The sequence below is a fragment of the Excalfactoria chinensis genome, chromosome 1 (genome assembly GCF_039878825.1).
Source record: "Excalfactoria chinensis isolate bCotChi1 chromosome 1, bCotChi1.hap2, whole genome shotgun sequence".
NCBI classification, from domain to species: Eukaryota; Metazoa; Chordata; class Aves; order Galliformes; family Phasianidae; genus Excalfactoria; species Excalfactoria chinensis.
The window spans coordinates 47,486,795-47,505,771 of record NC_092825.1 but is presented as its reverse complement, the minus strand read 5'-3'; the positions used below and the strand labels follow the sequence as shown (position 1 = coordinate 47,505,771).

The following is an 18,977-nucleotide window of genomic DNA, read 5'->3' as shown; positions in this document are numbered from 1 at the left end:
GCGGGGGCGTGTCTCAGTGTGTTTGGGTTCGTGCTCCTCGGGGGAGGGAGACGGCGGCGAGGAAAGTTTTTTTTTTTTTTTTTTTTTAAAAACTGTTTTTTCTTTTTTTTTTCTTTTCTTTTTTTTTTTTTTTAAACTAATTCCTGCCGGCGCAGAAGGAGGCCGCGCTCCGCAGCCTTTTGGCGTTCGTTGTTCCCCGGGCGGAGCCGCCCCCGGCACTGAGGAGAAGGGGGCTCAGCGCGGCGGCGCCTCAGCGGTGAGTGTGTCCTTCCCCCCCCCCCCTTCCCCTCAGGGCCTCCCTCAGGGCCCTTCCCGCCCGCGGGCCGCGCGCGCCGCCTGTGAGGGGCCATTGGCGCTAGCGGCGCGCTCGCCCCTCCACCCTGCCGTGAGCCGCGGGCGGGCTGAGGGGGGGCTCACCCAGCGCGGCGGCGGCGGCCCGAGGAGCTCCGTCCCTCCGGTTCCACCGACAGGGCCCGAGGGGGCCGTCGGGCTGCTGCCCGGCCTCGCGGTGTGCGGCTCCCGGCCCGCGGCCCCGGGAAGAGGGCCGAAACGGGAGGGAGCCGCGGTGTGGAGACGGCGCTGAGGTGACGGCGGTATCCCGGCAGCTCGCCGTGGTTGTGTGGAACGATGATGTGGGGATGTGGGTGGGAGGAGGGACGGTGCCGAGAGGTGTGTCCCTGCGGAGCGGGGAGGGGGATAGCAAACTTTCTCGGGGTGTTCGTAGCGATAGGAGCCGGTGGTTGGGTGTGGAGAGGCGGTGCTGGGCAGTGCGGTGTCCCGCGGGCTCTCGGCGGCTGCTGTAGGGCAGAGCTGAGGTGTTCTGAGAGAGCCTGGGGTTAGCACAGCGCTGCCCTGGCCGAAGCGGTGGGGGACTTAATGCTGTACACTCCGCTTTATCCTCCCTGTGCTTGCTTGGCCATGTTTTGCTACCCCGAACGGTGACTTTGATATCTCTCCCTATAGTCTGCAGGGTGCCTTTAGAGTTAACTTTTTCTGCCCTCTTCTTTTTTTTGTTTTTTTTTTTAACACTTCGTAATCATATTTAACCACAGCTTGTCTGATTCCAGTCCCTCTTTCATCTACAAAACCTATGCATTTTTCTGAGTAGCGGCAGGTAAACCCTTGCACTTGTGTAGCTCCGTATGAAAGTTTTGTGTACAGCTTTCCAGTAGTGTTGCTATTCAGATGAACTGAACTTTAGTTTTTGGTCTGATTGTATAGAGAGCAGCTTTGCTTCTTCAACTTCTTATTATACGTGCACAAGTTCAAGCAGCTTTCTATTAAGCTCATCTGCACTGAAGTTGCTTAGCAATCCCACCTCTCCTATGGTTGCTGTGACAGTGCAGGTGCCTCAGAACACACGTACTGCTGTGGAGCTCAGCCAAACGTTCTGAGCTTCTGTGGCACCCGAGGTCCTGAACTCAAAGATAAGGTCAGGGCTTTCCTGCGTGATCCACTGTCAGTGCTGGGGCTGCCACGCAGATGGACCTTGGGAGTGCTTGGTGAAGGTGGTGGCTCCTCACCCATGTGTTGTTAACTGCTACCCAGGCAGGTAAAGCTGGGCAGTTCTGTGATGGCCTGGCAAAAAGTTGAGGGGAGAGTGGAACCCTGTGTGGCAACAGGCATGCATTAGTTTTTCTGCTCTGAAGTTGTGGTGGCGATGCGGTGCAGGTAGATATTATGTCGTAGAACTAGGTGAGATGTTCATTATATCTTTTACTTTCATCTTGGCTAGCTATATTGCATGTAAACATTTTGTGAATATACAATTTAATGTAAAACTATGCACATATATATATGCAATTAACTCAGAATTGGCAGTGCTAATTGGTAAAGTTCTAGTGTGCATAACTCATCAACTTAGTCTTCATTTGTTTCCTTATGATGTTATCGGGCTGTTTAGGAAAAAGAATCTCTTAATTCCAATAATGTGGAAGTACTGGGTATAACAGTGACCCTGCTTTATAAACCAGTGTATGGATTGGAATGTTACAGCAGTGTTTGCATAGCTGCACATTCAGCTGGAAATCTGAGCTGAAATACTGAAAAAAATAATGTTTGGTCCAGTCAGATGGTGGGGAAGGAAAATCTCGAAACTGAATCAGAAAAAGTATCACCTGCCAGCAACTGTGTGACTGAGTATAACAGTCAAACTCTGCAGTTAGGAAGCGTGTCATGGCTTTGCCTGGTGATGAGTGTTTGATCATTACAACTTGATGTCCTATCACCGCTTCCCAGGCTTGAAGGATGACTTGAAGAGGAGGGAGTTTCAGAGAGAGCAAACTTGCTTAGCTCTGAAACAGTAAGTTTAGCCTGAGGTTTCTCTCCAATAGCAGGTAGGAGTGAAACAGAAATAAATTGTTTTGCAGAAGTAGTGCCTGATAGCTGCATTGGAACAGTGGGGTGTGGAGTTGCATCTCGGATGGTGGAGTGAGGTTGAGGAGTGCTACAGAAGGAGTCATTTGAAAATAAGTTCAAATGGATTTTGTTCTCTTAGTTCTTGATTTTATTTCACGGTATAACTGGTGTGTTTCTGCTCATGGAAGGCTGCGTTTACGATGATTAAGAACTGGAGACCATAGGAAAAAACATCCTAGGAGCTTAGTTACTGATTTGAATGGGTTTATTAGTAGTCTACCAAATGGTTTGGTTACTTTATTCTGTTTTCTGCAGGATACTTGGATGCAAAATGTTCTGTCCTGGCTGCTTATTGCCATTATCTTTATTTGTGTGTGTGTGTGTGTGTGTGTGTGTGTGTGTGTGTGTGTGTGTTTATATATGGATCGTCTGGCTCGTGCAGTAACGGCGATCAGCGGTTGTTTTGCAGCTTCTTTGCGTTGACTTTCCTCAGCAATGGCTCTGATGCTGTTATTACTTTCACTAATTCCGTGTGTTCCAACAGTTTACAAATCCTACAATGCTTACAGTTCTCCTTACATCTTATGGACACTACAGTTATTAGTATGAGATTTTATATTTCATGCAGCCTTTTCCTGAGTTTAACGTCTGGATCAGTAAGTCTGTCTCTCTTTAGAAGTGGCTGCTTGTTGTTGTTGTTTTCATGTGGTAAATTAAGTGTATTTAATGCATAGGTAAAGGAGGAAGTATCTGAAACTCACAACTAGATACTGCTGGGTCTTGTTCAGCGCAAGTTTTGCCACCTCAGTCCTTACTGTGTGTTTGCCTGAGCTGCTTTTGGAAATGCTCTGAATGGTTTTTCTGATGGTTTTGTTTTTGTTTTGTTTTTGAAAAAAAATACTTGTAAAATGTTACATTGTCTTAGGGAAAGGATGGGAAGTTAATTGTCTTCTGTTCTAATAGCGAGAACTTAGTGACAGATATGCAGAGCAATTAAGACTATATATTTCTAATTGTTGAACCAGATGTGGTATAAAAGACTGCTGAATTTGCTAACGTTCCATACCTTCAGATAAAAGTACACACTAAAATGTGTTGTTCTTCCAGCACTCAGCATGTGATGTAGAGCCTGAAGAATTGCTCTCAATTTCTTGTTAATCCAAACTAAACTTTTTGCTACCGTCTGCTAATAGAAGCAGGGACACGCTCCGGTACCGGAGCCAGCTGTCACTGTCAGACAAGGAGCTGCCAGTTGGCATTTCTGCCTGGGAGTTGCTGAGGGTAATAGCTGGTAGGGTATTCTGGTTCTTCTTCCCTGTCACTCTCGGCAGACAGTAAAACTCTTAGACTTCCTCAGATTTCTCTGTTTTATTTTTCATATTTGCTTTGCTATGCGCAAAAGTAATGAAAACATTTTTTTTTTTCCCAAGGAAGTAAGTGTGCTTTGCTTCAAAGAATGGATGTTGTTTGGCTTTTTTTCCTCCTATGGAACAGTAGGCATTAAGTCTACCAAATACATTTTCCTTCTCATAGTGGTAAGAAGGCGAGGGTGTTTTTGCACTTAGAGATTGCATGTTGTAGGGGAATGCCCTGAGGTTTTTAAGTTCTCATCAGCGTAAGGTTTGTGGTTGGAGTTTGGATGTTCTCCGTGTTTACCACGTAGTGAGCTATGGAGATGACCTTTTCCAGTTTCAGCTACTCAGTACGGATTGCATTTCTGGGCCTCGCCAGCTTTAGAAGTTCTGAAATCAGATATCTTGTGTGTATTTCCTGATGCAACGTGTGCAGATTAGGAAAAGCACAATGGGCCCTCCGTGAAAAATCTGAAAAGAAGCGCTTGGTTGGGGAAAAAAGAAATCGGTTTATCAGGGTAAGTCAAATACGTTGCAAGGTAGCACTTAGTTTAGCTCTTGGGTATTTTGAGAAATATGCTGTTTGGCAGGAGAAATGGGAGCTACTGTAAGCCAGTATTCCTGCTGCGTGCTGTAGGGGACTGGTCAAAATGAATGTGCCCGGTATAAACCGAGAGGCGGTGTATTTTGACCCTGTCAGGTAGAAGATTGAAGGCTGAAAAGCTAATTAGAGGATGAGAGGATAAGAAGCAAAGTTGCAAAACAAAGGGTTGATAATTTTAAATAGCCTGACAGAGGATTAGGCAAAAGGTGATACAATAATAGGGTGCTGGGTGAGGGAGAGCCCTCTAAACCATCTCAGTGAGCAACAAAGAAAATAGCTCAGTAATGTTTTTAGTTGATCTAATTTCTGTGATTTCATTTTAGCTGTTGAGAGTGCAGTGAAATGCACTATAGTGGCAACAACCTGACCGAGGCTTTTTCATTAGTGTCGTCAATTTTTGTCAGTGAAGGCTTCTGCCTTTGGGAAAGTCTGTTCTTTTGTGCTGTTGGATTTAGTAGTGGTCTACAAGGAACATCAGTTTGTACCTATGCTGATAACTTCTCTGAATTTGGAGACTGTCAGATTCTAGCTTCTCTAATAGTTACGTTTTCTTTTGCTGTTCTTCTGATGATCTTCTATCCTGAAACTGCATTTTTTCCTATCTTAGTCTTGCTTTTCTTACAGCACTGATTGTGCCTTGCAGTCCTTTACAGTATTTGTCACGTGGCAAAAGTAGCCAAGTTTCACAAGTGAAATTGTAAATGTGATTTCCAATGAAGACGCTGTCTGTTTGCAAAGCCCTAGGCCAGCAATCTTCTTTTAAGTTTGGTTTATTAGATTGGCGTGTTATCAGAACAGACAAATCGCTGGGCTGCTCTGAGGCAGTCCTTGCTGACCTCCAGGGCCCTGTGACCCCTGCAAGAGCCTCATCTCTGAATCACGCTCATGGTAGGAAATGGGCTCATCTCGAGGAGACGGCAGGAACCCTCCTGGGGTTGCCAGCATGCCGTGCCTTAAACATGCTTTGGCCCTGAGGTGATCCCCATGTTAACATCAGTCCCTCTTGACTTCTGCTTCCCACAGCCAAGAGATATGAATTACCCAGGTGCCCTGTGTCAGCATGGTCAGGCTGCAGATACAGACCTCTTAGTTGCTGTCTGCGGCTGAGGAGATGTGGGTTACCGAGACCTTCACTTGTATATATGTAAACCTTTTACTTCTCTCCTGGAATGTTTCGTGGTTCCTTAGAAATAAGCTGATTCCCTTTTCTGGAGACAGTTGAAATGCTTTGGAGTACATTTGATTTTCTTGCTACAGCTGACGGTAGAATCTGCTTTTTCACACTGCGATATCATAACTTGATAAGTCCTAAGTTTTTCCAGAAGATGAAGTTGCATTGTGCATTTGCTTCCTTCGCTCATACAATGATTGGCAGCTTCACGTAACTCAGGTTTCTGGTTTTTGCACGCTGGCTTCAGATATTCTGAGTTAAGATTAGTAGGTGGAAAATCTCACAGGAAAGCTGATGTCTTGAATGCAAACTTAGGATCAAGTGGTTGAGTGAAATGTTTTGTCTCTGAGGTAAAGGAATGCGATGATGCGATGCGTTTGCTTGCCTCAGCTTCTTGCAAAAAACAATGCATGCTTCACTGCAGAATGAATTATGGGCCATCCTTGATCTGAAGCAGCTGGAAATCACTTTAAGAAAGAAGGCCATGACGTGGCATCAAATAGTTGCTCTAGGATGTTGTCAGCCACTGTCACCTTTGTGGGGTTTTCTGGTGGGGTTTTGTTTTGTTCTTTGTTTTGGGTTGGAACTCTTGAGGAATTTTCCAGGGTATGTTTGTCACGATTCTAACAATATTGTTCTATTGCTCTCAATGTGGTAGTTCCATTGCAATTAGAACACGCAAGTTCTGAAACTTGTGTTTGAATTTCTTGTTTTAATTCTTTTTAAGCTGAACTTAAACAGCTCCTAAGAAGTTAAATAAGAAGCACTTTGGCACTACCAGTGCATTTACAGGGGAAGTTTTTACTATTGCAGCAGTTGTAATTTAAACTCATACCCTTCCACATGGAAGTAGCTCTGAATTTTCAAAGTACGCAGAGAAACAAATAAAATCGGCCAGTCACCTCCTCTCTTATTGGAAGCCAACTTCTCCATTGGAGAGAATGAGTTCAAATCAAGAAGTCTTTCTCTTTTGAAAAAGGTGAATTCATGCGGGCAGAAACGTTTCAGACCAAAGGTGTAAATCCCGTTGTATCAAATACTTCTGACCTTGCCTAGTAAGCCATGGAAAATCCTCCTGACCACATACACTAGCGGTGGCCTCAGGGTGGGCAGGACCACAAAGACTTGATTGGTCTGGTTGTCTGCAGTTCTAACCCCATACTTAGCCTGGGTTGGATGATACTTTCACCAGTTTGGGTAACTAGATAAACTGGTAATGTCTTCTGCATGGATACTGTATATCAGCTTCACTTGGCCCTGCCTAGGCTGTGGAAGGAGTCTGGCCATGTAAATGTTACCTCAGTTTTACAAAGCTGCAACTGAAAAAGCAGCTGGGAGTTCATATTAGTTCATTTTCAAATTTCATAGTGAACGAAATCCCCCATTTAAATGTGGGAAAATGTTCAAACCCAGGAGCAAATTTGAAGAGTTGCATTTTTAGATATGATGGGGCTGTGAAAATCGGTTATCATGTACCACCAAAAGGCAGACTAAAGGATTTCTGACTGCAATAACAAATGCTGCCTACCCACCTGTTAAGTACAATGCCACTTAGAGAATATTGAAGAGCTGCCTTGTGCCACCCCCAAACAATGGAAGGTTTGGGGTCCTGGCGCTGGCTTCAGCAGGTCCTAAACTTCTCTTACAAGTAGTTCCACACTCAGTTGTCCTCACTGAGTGCGTTTACCAGAGTTTGCTCTGTTGAGGACGAGTTGTGTCACAAATAGCTCCATATTCTTTTTAAATTTAAAACAAAGAAAAAAATTGCCATAAAATTGAGATGCATTGCCTCATTTCTTTGAAGAGGGCTGAAATAACACTGTTAAATATAGAGCAGATTCTTGAAAGTTAGCTTCCTATCTTTTTCTTAGGCACCTAAATAGCTGAGAAGTACAATTCAGACTGATGTCAAGCTGTAAATATTGATGAAGCTGAACTTGGCAGCTGGGTACATTGAAAGTTGATGTTTGCATTTGTAGTTCAGAATAATTTGCTTAACAGCTTCATATTTCTTTTTTTTTTTTTTTTTTCTTCGACATTAATAGTGTTAAGATCTGAACTTCTCTGCATCTATAATCATGTCAGTAGGAAGTCAAATAAAATGCCTTCTTTTAAAAGAAAAAAGTCAGTTATTCAGAACCCCCCCATCATCTCCCAGCTGTTTCTCAGCCCAATCTGATAGTGTGTCCACCCTAAGCTGCATTACAGGCTGTAAGATCTGGAGCTTCTCTGTGCAACGGAGGTTCTTGTTTCCTTGTTCGTTTACCACAACTGTTGGAGTTAGCAGCGGTGTTTTAAGAAAGAAGATTTTGATATTCTTCTCGTGGTAATATGTGCCTATAGTAAGAACTGAAGAGTTTGAAAGGGGCGTTATCTCCCAATCCTGTGGTGTGTTAGAAGGATTTTAATGATGCTGTCTTTTAAATCATCCCTGGAAGTTCCCATTTAAATGTGTCAATAGACCGATAAGCCACCCTTTTTTCCAGGGCACGCGGTGCCTGTTTCCTACTTTATCAGTTTTTAGTTTGTTTCTGCTGCTGTGTTTGACAAACATTGTTACACAGGTTTTCATAACTGATACTTCTAGATGAAAAGGAAAACTTCGATCCTGAGTCGTCTCCCTCTCATGGTATAAATAACCTGATGCGATGATTCGGATGGAATTACTAGCGGTAAAGTTATTTGTAGAGTTCAGGTTTAAAGTCGAGCTGTTGAGAAGTTGTCTTCTCTCTCGTGCTAACGTTTTAAGATAGAAATGCTTAAAGTCTGCTCTAGTTTACCGCCCCTCTTGTTCTCCTTCCCACTCTGGAGCTCAAGTCCTCGGTTTTCTGAAGGCTTTCCCTCATTTTGCAAATACCCTGAAAGAAAGCCTTGCTTTTGTTCTGCTTGTTTGCTTCAGCAGCTCTGAAGTTTTCGGAGTGCTGTGAGAAGTCTACATAGCTTTGGGAGTGCTGCGTAAATGGATTGCTCGCACTTTGCGTGTCTTAACTGCATCCCCGTTTTCTTGCCACCAGAGCACCATTAAATTATACCATATTTGTAATGCTCATGGTAATGACTGCTTGTGTGCCATTAAGATTCCAAGCATTGTTGCTATTATCATGAGGGAAGCCGTACTAGCAGTGTGAAATAGCCCTCATTTGTGCCTGTAAAGCATTTGTTTTGGATACCTAAGTGTGCATAAGATGAACAATTGAAAGAAATGACTTGGGCTTTTTTTTTTTAATTGTAATAGTTTGTTTCTGACTTTACTCAGAATTTTCTTTCATTACATTCGCTAAGTAAAACTTTAGTGTAGAGCTGAAAACATAGCCAGTATTCTCAGCTCCTCACATTTTAGTTCCTAGATGCTGCAGTCATCTTCAAAATATAGTATGCTGCTGCCTGTCCAGTGCAGGTTGCAGTGGGGAGAGCACAAGGGGGAGTGCCCTGCGCTCTGGAGAGCTTGCAAAGATTAGATCAATGAACATAGAGTGTGATTCAAGAAGATGTGGTTGGTCAGGTAAGATAAAAGATACTTCCAAGACCCTCAATTTTGATAGTTCTCACATGAAACGTTGGGATAAAGCATTTAAGGGCTTGAGGAAAAAGTAGAAGCAGTCTGGGGGATACACATACACTCACATAATTTCATATATACAAAGTATAGATATGCTTCAGCCACACTGAATAGAGGGGGCAGTGCTCAAAGGAGTTTGGCAGGCTTAGCCAGTGAGTGGCCTTGGCTGGCTGCAGTTGGGATTTAACCTTGCTTACAATAGAGAAGTGATCTGTAGCGTAGGGTAGGCTGCTGCAGCAAACTAGAGACAGAAACACATCTTATGTTCACAGTGATTTTTCATGGATTCTTTAGCAAACCCAAAAATGAGCAGGAAACAAGAGAACTTTCCTGCTTCTTTATGTGTTGAGAAGCATCAAAAAGGTGCAAGCAAAACGTTCTTAAAAAGCACACATAGCAATCTCTTTTTTCCTTTAGTGAGAGGAGGAACACTTGGCACCTTGGATGTTGTTTGTGTAAATGTTTTGGAACACTGGGGAGGTGGCAATGCAATGTTCTGTCTTCAGTTCATTTCTCAAGGTCGTCTTCAGACTCGGGAGCTAGAGACAGGATTTTCTGTATAGGGAGTCTGACTGCACCATCTTTGTGTTGTACAGAGCTGCCGTTCTTAACTGCTGTCCTGCATGTGACAGGTGATCCAGTATCCACGTGATCAAGTGATGACAATTTTTGCTTTAAGAGAAATTATATAGATATTAAGAAATATTACTGGTTGCTTAGAAAAAGTCCTGTAACTAGGATTTAAAAACTATTGTTTTGCCTTTTTTCTCATTTCCTCTTTGATTCAATGAGGGGGATACAGTCTTTAATAGAAAAAAGAAAAATTGCTTTTTTGAATGACTCATGTTACGCAGTTGGTCCATCTAGCAGATCACAGAAGCACAGAATGGCCTGGGTTGAAAAGAACCACAATGATCATCCAGTTTCAACCCCGCTGTCATGGGCAGGGTTGCCAACTACCAGACCAGGCTTAAGCAGTGTTCTACTTCATGAAGTGGTTTTCTTAATTTATACTCGGGCTCTTGGTGTAGGGCTCAGGTGCTGTGGTTTGGGGCTTACGCTTGGTACCTGTAGGTTCATGACATAATGTTTGCATAGTCCTTCTGTTCTTACAGTCCCTTAGAAGAACAGGGCACGCAGGGTATCTATTCTAAGTTCCAGTTACGTGTATTGTTGAAAGTGGCTGTGTCAGATCTACATTAACAGTTGAGTCATTTTCCATCTAGAGCAGACAACTTCAGCACAGATAAGTTAATATTGAACAAAAGTATGAAGTCGTGCAGCCAACACTGAATTAAACATAATGGATGTTTCATCTCATGTCATGTTTTGCTACAGAACACTGGTGATTTTTTTGTGCAGCACTTGACTCCCATTGCTGAATGCTGTTTTCCTGTTTCTTACTTTCAAAAACAACAACAAAAAAAGCATTTCTGCTTTTTTCCCTTTCTTCCTGGCTGCGTTGTTTAGAATTATATCTTCAGTTATTTTTTCCTTGAGGGGTGTCTTGTGGATTTCCTTCCACCTAGTTAGGGCAAATTGGTGGTTCTAAGTACTATAGAAGAGTGGTCAGTTCTTTCTCTGACACCGGTGGGATCTCTTTTCCTACTTCATTGTTCCTAAGTGATTACAAATTACATTTCCTTTAGTCTTGGGAAGTGAAATGCAGTGAAGAACTACTGTGTTGAAACATGGAAGTATGGATCGTCCTGGACAATTTTTATGATGGATCGTAGCCTTTGCAGTGCAAGTGTGCTGTAGATGGGAGGGGGGGGAAAAGAATGAAATATTTCTGTGCTGTTTTGAAGTTGTGAATTGCTTTGGGCCATCTTCTCAATTTCCTAATTGGAAATGTCATGTTTTTGTGTAGTTATGTCAGCTGGCTTTTGTGAGGTGATGATTTTAGACAGCTTGAGGCCTTTTGGAAGGAGTGCATGTGCGTGTTGTTGCTTTATCAGAAGCATTGCAGCGTGTAAGTTGGAACAGAGTTTAAAATTTACCGCTGTCAAACATTTTGGGATACTTAAATGGCAGTGGCGAGACCCCCTTTTCTCTCCAAATGTGCTTTTGCTAGTCAGAAATAAAATGAATGCAAATCATACTCATGAAAGCTCTTAGTTAATGCCTGAAGCTCAGAAAATTATATATGTATATTTTGTTTGTGGCAGCAATTCCAATTGGAGGAACAGTTTGTCACTATGTAATGTTGTACACTTGTACAGTAGTGTATAGTGACAATAATGTGAAGATGGTACAAGAGAGGTGGTGATAAGTATCCAAAAGGTTATTTAAAGGAAAGACTCACCCAATAAAGGCCTTCAGTCTGCTGGAAAACACTGAGGCAAACTCCACCAAGGAGCAGTCTTAAAGAGATGCTGCTTCAGTAGTGGTCAGCCCTTAAATGAGGTCTAGGGGAGGTGGAGTCAGGCTCCGCTCCTTCTGGGAGCGCAGCTGAATTACCCTCCCCTGTGTTCCCACAGCTGACCCAAAACTTGCCTCAGCTGATTAATCAGAGGTTCAGGCTGTGATTACCAATTTCCCATACATATACGTTAAGCATGAGCAGTCGCCAGCAAGATGATGCAGTGAATTCAGAAAAATGCCACCTTCTGATTAACTATATGATAAACCTTTTTTTAAATGGCAACTAAATACTAGCCACTAGAATAGTTTTCATTTTTTGTGTGTGCTGTTAACTTGGATGTATGGTGGATCCCTTCTTGTTCCTGGAAGTCAGTTCTGGCTTGCTAAACTAAAACTGAAGTAATTTGTGGCTTAGCTGCTGTTAAGACAGGGCAGTAGGTTCTGAATTAATTGAAATGTGCTTAAGTCTTGGCCAGTTGGGTGATGTTCATATGTTGTCATTCTTTCAGAACAGGATTACATACCCAACAATTATTAATGAGATTTGTCTTTACATGTAATTAATACTCGGGAGTTCTCAGAATTACATAACCAGTTTCCTTGAGTGCACCTGGGTGCATTATCTCAGTTCTTAAATAAGGAACAGGTTTCACCCCGTTCTTCCTCTCAGCTGCAAATATTTTTAGAATTCCCTACTGTTCTGAAATCTCTCAGCCAGTAGGAAATTCTGTCACACGTGTTATTGGTGTGATCCAGATTTGGATGGGAGATTGCAAGCAGAGTTTGAAGAAGACGTTCTACTGATTGTAACCTGTTCCTTTCAGCTCTGTGCACCTGGAATACTGTGGTGTTCCTATAGGGGCAGCTTATGTGATGTGAGCAGAAGGGAGGTACTTGCTGTAAGTCATGAACTTGTTAAGCTCCCTAAAAAATACTTAAGGGGGAAAGCTAGCCTGGCAGTCCTGGCTGTAGGGGATATTCTGCAGCTTCAGAGATATCTTACCTCAGCTAAATGAATTGCTGCAGTTAGCTGTACAAGAACCAGAACTACATGGGGAATGCTGTGGAGACTGCACTGTATGTGCATGTGGGACTGGTGTGTCAAAGGATGGCAATTTATGTACTGCAGCAGCATGTAGATATAATGAATTGTTTCCATGATTACAAAGTGACATGTTGAGTCTGATCTCACGGTGCACCTGGATATTAAATCAGTACGTGTTATTAACTGGTTAGTACTTAGGACATGTCAGAGTTTTGGGGGGGGTTGGAGGAAGGTACAATCCCTCCCAACTTGTTCTTTGAGAGATGCCTAAGTTGTGGCTGGGATTTCTTTGCTTTCATTTTTGTTTTCACTCCCCTCTTGTTTCTCTTGGGCTGCTGGTGGCTGCGTAATCAAACTGTGAGTGCTTTTCTTAATAGTTTTTTTCTTTGCAGTCCAGACAAGCATGTTGACACATCTCAAAGCCTAGCTGTTGACAGAATGACATAATTGGAGGATCTGAGTTAGGAGATCTATCTGTGATATTTACGTTCATTCTGACTGCTTCAAATGCTGGGATTCTCCTTGCTGTACTGTCTTTGCAGTCTTACTCATCTGCATGTCATGTTCTGCCTTTAACCCAATCTAGTTTTTTGTGCTACTTTGGTTTTGCTAATTGACACCATTATTGTGCTAGAAACGCAGCTTTATGTTTTTTACAATAGCGGTAGGAAAATGAGCGGTCTCTTGATAGATACTCACTAGAGGCCTTCTCTTATTAGGGATAGGAATCCATACTCTTTTTCACAACCAAGATTCTGTGATGAGGTAGGACATATTATTGGTGTAATTAGCAGCAGTTATCTCTTCCTGTGGAGACATTAGTGGTTCATAAGCATTTGGTGGCTTGGCTGGAATTTTTAGTGCTTTTGCTAGATACTAATGCTGTGGTATTTCAGCATCCATCCTGTAGCAGACTCTCTGGGGAAAAAAAAAATGTTTGTGTTTTTTTTGCTGCCTTTTGCAGTACTTCATAGAACCATAGAATGGCTTAGATTGGAGGGGAACTTAAAGATCATCCAGTACCAACCCCATGCCATGGGCAGGGATGCTCTCCACCAGCTCAGCTGCCCAGGGCCCCATCCAGCCTAGCCTTGAACCTCCAGGGATGGGGCACCACAGCTTCTGTGAACAGCTGTGCCAGTGCCTCACCACCTTCTGAACTAAAAATTTCTTCTTAACTTATAACCTAAATTTCTCTTCTTTTAGTTCAAGAAAATTCCTTGTCCTATCACTGCCAAACCATGTAAAAATTCTCTCCCCCTCCTTGTAAGCTCCCTTCAAGTACTGGAAGGCTGCAATGAGGTCTCCCCAGAGCCTTCTCTTTTCAAGCTAAACAAGCCCAGCTCCCTCAACCTTTCTTCACAGGAGAGGTGCTCCAGCCCTCTGATCATCTTAGTGGCCCTCTGGACCCACTCCAACAGCTTCACATCCTTCCTGTACTGGAGGCCACAGGCTTGGATGCAGTACTCCAGCTGGGGCCTTATGAGGGCAGAGTAGAGGGGCAGAGTCAGCTCTCTCTCCCTGCTGCCACCCCTCTTTTAATGCAGCCCATTAAACGTTGGCTTTCTGGGCTATCCACCTTCAGATCTTTTCCTGTTCTGAAGCGGCATAGATGTTAGACTTGCTTTTTGGTTGATACTGTCATTGGATGGGGGTGGATGTTGGATGTGCATTTTCAGTCAACAACAGCCTTTTACTTCACCTATAACACGTTGTGTACTGGACTGCATGGATAAATAATACTGTTGTAAATGGCATGGCTGGATGTTTTGGATGTGTTTCAGGCAGGTGGATGATAAATAATTATTTAGTTGAACAATTCAGTTTTCACTTCTTTTCCATAGCAATTAGAAATCAATAGGGAAAGATGGAGCATTTGCTAACAGTAGTGTGGGTATGCACTCACTGACTGCAAAATAAATTGGGAGTTAGGGTTTTATTAGACTTCGCTCTCCAGAACCTTAGTTTGTAGCAACAATTTAAAATGCCTTGCTTGTTTTTTTTCTTTATCCTCACTTTAGGTATGAGGCTGCTATTGCCTTTGGGACATCATGTTGTTAAGGTGGTAGTGCTCACTTGGGAAAACTATTTCAAAGTGATTGAGAAGGTAGCCTGTTGTGCCTGTGGGTCAGTACTGTTTCTCACATTCATTTCTGAAGGAAGGCTAACATTTCAGTCCTTTACCTACAGATAGGTAGTGGTTCAAAATAGGTCGAGCAGTTCAAAACTGTTGTGAAAAGGGTAATATGATAATAATGATAAAATGATAGTGTGTGTACATGTATGTAGTATTAAGTGTGCCATTGCGTTGGTTGTTGCTGCATGATGGGCGCTCACCTGGTGCCTGGCCAGGCAGCTCACAGGCAACAGTTGCTGCCTTTATGGTGTGGCAGCAGAGGGCAGGGTGGAGCCAGGACAGCTGACCTGAATCGAGTAAGGAGTATTCCATACCTCCTGACACAGCACAGAAGGCTGTAAAACTGGGGGTAGTTGTCCTGGGGCAGTTGCTGCTCTGGGGTTGCTGGTTGTCTGTCGACAGAGGATGGTGGGCAGTTGTGTTGTTGGCAGGATATTGGCTGGCAGGCAGTTGTGTTGTTAGCTGGGTTTCACTCAGTGTGTGGCGAGTAATTGTGGCTATATCTATATAGTTACCATTTCATATTTGTTTCTATTTTTCTCTTCTGTCTTAGTAAATAGGTTTTATCTCAATCCATGAATTCTACCCTGTTTCCAGTTCTCTGTCTCATTCCACTTGCGGTGGTGACTGAGTGAATGCCTGTGTGATGTTTAACTGCCTGCTGAGTTAAACCACAAAAAGGTTTTCTTCTTGTTTGTTTGTTTTTTTTCCCTCTACCCCTCCCAACAAGTGGTTCCAATGGCAAAGTTTCTACAGGCTTTGATAACAACAGTAAAATCTCGGGAGAGAAATATCCTGCTCAGTATCAGTTTGATGTTTCTTTCCTGCAGTACTATGCAATGTGGAATTTATTCTGGTGGCTGGTTAGCTTACTGTCAGTCTTCGTCAGATGGTCTTGCCTCTTAAATGACTTGGTGGGTCACAGGATAAGCATCCTTTTTCTTTTTTTCTCAGAACTGGTTGTTGGCCTAATTTTTGGGGGATGGGTGAGTAATAGTTATCTTGAATTAATAAGCTGTATTGTGGTTTTAGGGTTTTCTTGGAGGTAGCTTAAAATGCATTTCCAGGAGTGGTACGACTTTATTCTGTAAAAGTCTAAGTTTCTGAAACATTAAATCCAAATGTGACCCTAAAGATCAGCAAATGAATCATTTTGCAACATGTGAATTTCTTGTCTTGAGAGAATAATTTCCTAGCTTAGGGTAGCAGCTGAGGTAGGAGAATAGTGAAGAGTGAGGGTTTGATTAGCAATTTGTGTAACTATAGCTCTTTTTCTTCCCCGTCTGCTCAATATTGTGTACATTACATTGAGAGAAAGGAGCCTGTGTTGCTCTTTTGCAATTACAAGCTTTTATTTACTCCACATTATCTGACAAGGTAACTGTGACATTTTGTAAATACTTTGTGAATAAGCATTGCTGAGCTTCAGGGGCAATTGTCTTTCATTTCTATGTGGTTTTTATCTAGTAAAGACCACGTTGGATGTCTGATTTTTTAATGTTTTAATATATATATATTTTTTTTCTTTTAGGGTTTCGTTTTTGCACTGAATGTAGCCAGGACGGATCCTTGTGGGCTTTGGCAGCCCTTGGAAACTGTCAAAGGTAAAAACTCAACTAAAGTTCAATATTGCATTCTTGAAAGTTGAAGGTGAGATGTACATCTACACATGCTAGTTTTTAACCGTCTGTTCAACTCATTGCTGCCATAAGATATCGTTTTCTAGTTTGTTACTTCTGGTTGGATTGAATATGAAAGATTTTATGTTACTGCCTGATGGGATTTGTGTATATCAGCTGCAGTTGATTTGTATGGCGGCTTTCTTTAAAATCTCATCATAAATTAATTCCTTTTCAAAGCCACTAATATCCGCAAGTTTTTAGTTCCTATAAGCAATTAATTTAAATTTAAGCTTTATTTTTTCTTCTGGATGCTCTTGCTTATATATCATAACTCGTTTAAAATGACAAAAACTCTAATGTTCTTTTTCCACATATTAAATTGTGTGTTGCTTTTGTACAGTGAGAACAAACTCCGTGTAATGTGAAACTGTAGCAATTTCATATAATATAGCTAGATAATCTGTTGAAAATTAGCATATTTTTGTCTGCATGTGTACATAAAGGCCAGTAGTTGCAATGATCTGTCAAAACTGTTATGTTAGTAAAATGAACAGTTTCATTTAAGACAGTTCTGTATAGTACTGCCTTCATTTGAACTCCTGTTTTTAAGGGTGGCACAAGTTGTGTGCTTGTTTTGCTTTGTGCTCTTGAGAGAGTACCTTCAGGATTTGCTGACAGTCTGTAATGGTGACAGCCTTGCCGTCCTTTGAGGGTTTTTCTGCGGGCCATAGCTGATTCAGACTTCACAATGCATAGGAACCACAACTGATTTTACATTATAAAGCGCTTCTTTTCTCTATACCAAATGAAAGACAGCATTTTCCTCTTTGTTCTGTGATTGCTGCTGGCAATCTGAATAATAGTGCTGAAAGACCCATGTAGTAATTAGATAAGGTGCTTGGTTCTGATGATGGTTATTTGATGCCCAGCAAAATTCAAGACATTTGGATTCCAGCTCTCTTGCTGATGAAGCTGTTACATTTCTGAATAATCAACCTTCCTATGTGAGGGAAAGTCAGACTAAGGAAGTACCTTGTTCATTGGAATTACTCTTCAGGGATTTGAGAGTTTATGGAAGTTTGGCTAGATTTTACTTGCCAGACTTTTCTAGAATGCAGTAGCGAGAAGATGGCTGCTCTGCACTGTCGTGCTTACCCTGTATTTATGTCTGGTAGCTGTATCCATCATCCTGTAACACTGAATAAATTCTGTACATCTTTGCTTGAGAAAGTGATGGAACACAAATAGAACTAAACATTAAGCTGATCTGGCCTGAAGCCTTATTACTTTATGATAGGATAACGTTATCTTAGGCATTAAGGTTCATAAGAGTGGTAGCATGTTCACATTAGTGAGTGTCTCTACCTTTCCTAATTGCTGTATTATATTTTAGAGTTAAAACCTGTCACTAACTTTAGATATGCATCTGCTAGGTGTATGTTGACATACCTTTTGTCATACTTTCACTGGAGTGTTTTTCACTCATGCTGAAGCTAGTAAATATTTCCAGAGGACCTCAGATGAATCAAAAGGCTGAGGGACTTCAGTCCCATCTGAAGTACTTTTGATGTGTATATGCAAGAATGAAAGAAGCAGATTATCATGCTTTGACCTTTTCCAAGAGTGGCTTTGTTCATAGGTGTCAGATCTGAAACTCTAAATGGACTGTCTGCTAACTTTATGTAACTTTATCCCCAGGGAATGTAGTGCATCACATAGCTGCTTATTTTACCTGCCTCCTTTTCAATCTTACAGGACTGTAGTACCAACTGCCTCTCCATCCTTTGTGAACAAAATAAGAAAGCTACCCCGAGTGTGATCTTTAACTGATCTCCTCAGCTCAGAAGCTTATGAGGTTTGACACTGCCAGCAGCATGAAATAACTGTGTTAATTCTTCATATGCTGGCAGTAGGCAGTCGCTTCCTTGGCTGTGAAGTCATCCTCAGTTGTAATGACTACTACAAAAAAGTCTACCACAGAAATGCTTTCTCAGGGATTTGGGAATCCCTAGATGTCTGCTTTTGGCAATAAGGAAGCTTGAAGTGCAGCATTCTTATGCTAGTGGCTGTGTGAATCCTTCCTTTTGTAGGGAGTAAAGGGAAGTAGGTAAAATACTATCAAGTTGGTCATGTAGTTTTTTTCCACATAGTTTGTATCCTGAAAAAAGCCAAAATCCACAGGGGAAAAATACAATCAAAGGACAGTACTCAGCAAAACTTCCTCCTGCAGTCTGTGGCTTCAGGGCCTTAAGCTCTTCCTGTACCAGTTGCAAGGTTATTATTTTTTGTGCATTTCTGTTTTCCCCAAGTTAGAACCTTTTAACTTCTAGCTTCTTGCCATCCCATGTGAACGAGTTTATGCTAGCTGAATGTTGTATGCAGTGGTAAAATCAATTATTTTTTGAACATTAAAGCTGATAAAACACGTGCTGTGGTTGAATTGTGGGGCAAATGAAAATTGAATCATCTTTTTTTTTTTTTTTTCTTCTCCACTGCAGTTGCTTTTACTTCTCACTCCACTCTCTGAGCTATGGGTTGTTCTGATTTATTTAGTCCTTCCTCCATGAGTCATCTTACTTACTGATGTTCTTATAGCCTTTCTATCTTCATTCCTAATTTTATTTCATAGTTCTTTTTGCCCTTTTCCTTTAATAACTGGGGAGATCTCAGAAAATAAGCATAGCAGTTCTGAGGTTCACATTTGAGTTCTTCTAGTACTCTTAATGAACAGTGACAAGTCCCAGCAGTGGTCTTGTTTTGACCTG

General features: G+C 42.1%; 1 protein-coding gene across 9 annotated transcripts in view; it reads left to right on the top strand.

Annotated features, from left to right (window-relative positions):
- The window catches only part of TNRC6B (trinucleotide repeat containing adaptor 6B), a 125,290-nt gene continuing 106,313 nt past the window's right edge, over positions 1-18,977 (top strand). For 7 of the 9 annotated variants that reach the window (XM_072342552.1, XM_072342506.1, XM_072342536.1 and 4 more), the window contains exons 1-2: positions 1-256; positions 16,122-16,194. The gene's annotated coding sequence lies outside the window, so the exon portion shown is untranslated. Of the gene's footprint in view, positions 257-353; positions 386-16,121; positions 16,195-18,977 lie in introns of those variants that run through there. The other 2 variants (XM_072342484.1, XM_072342553.1) reach the window with 2 other exon arrangements.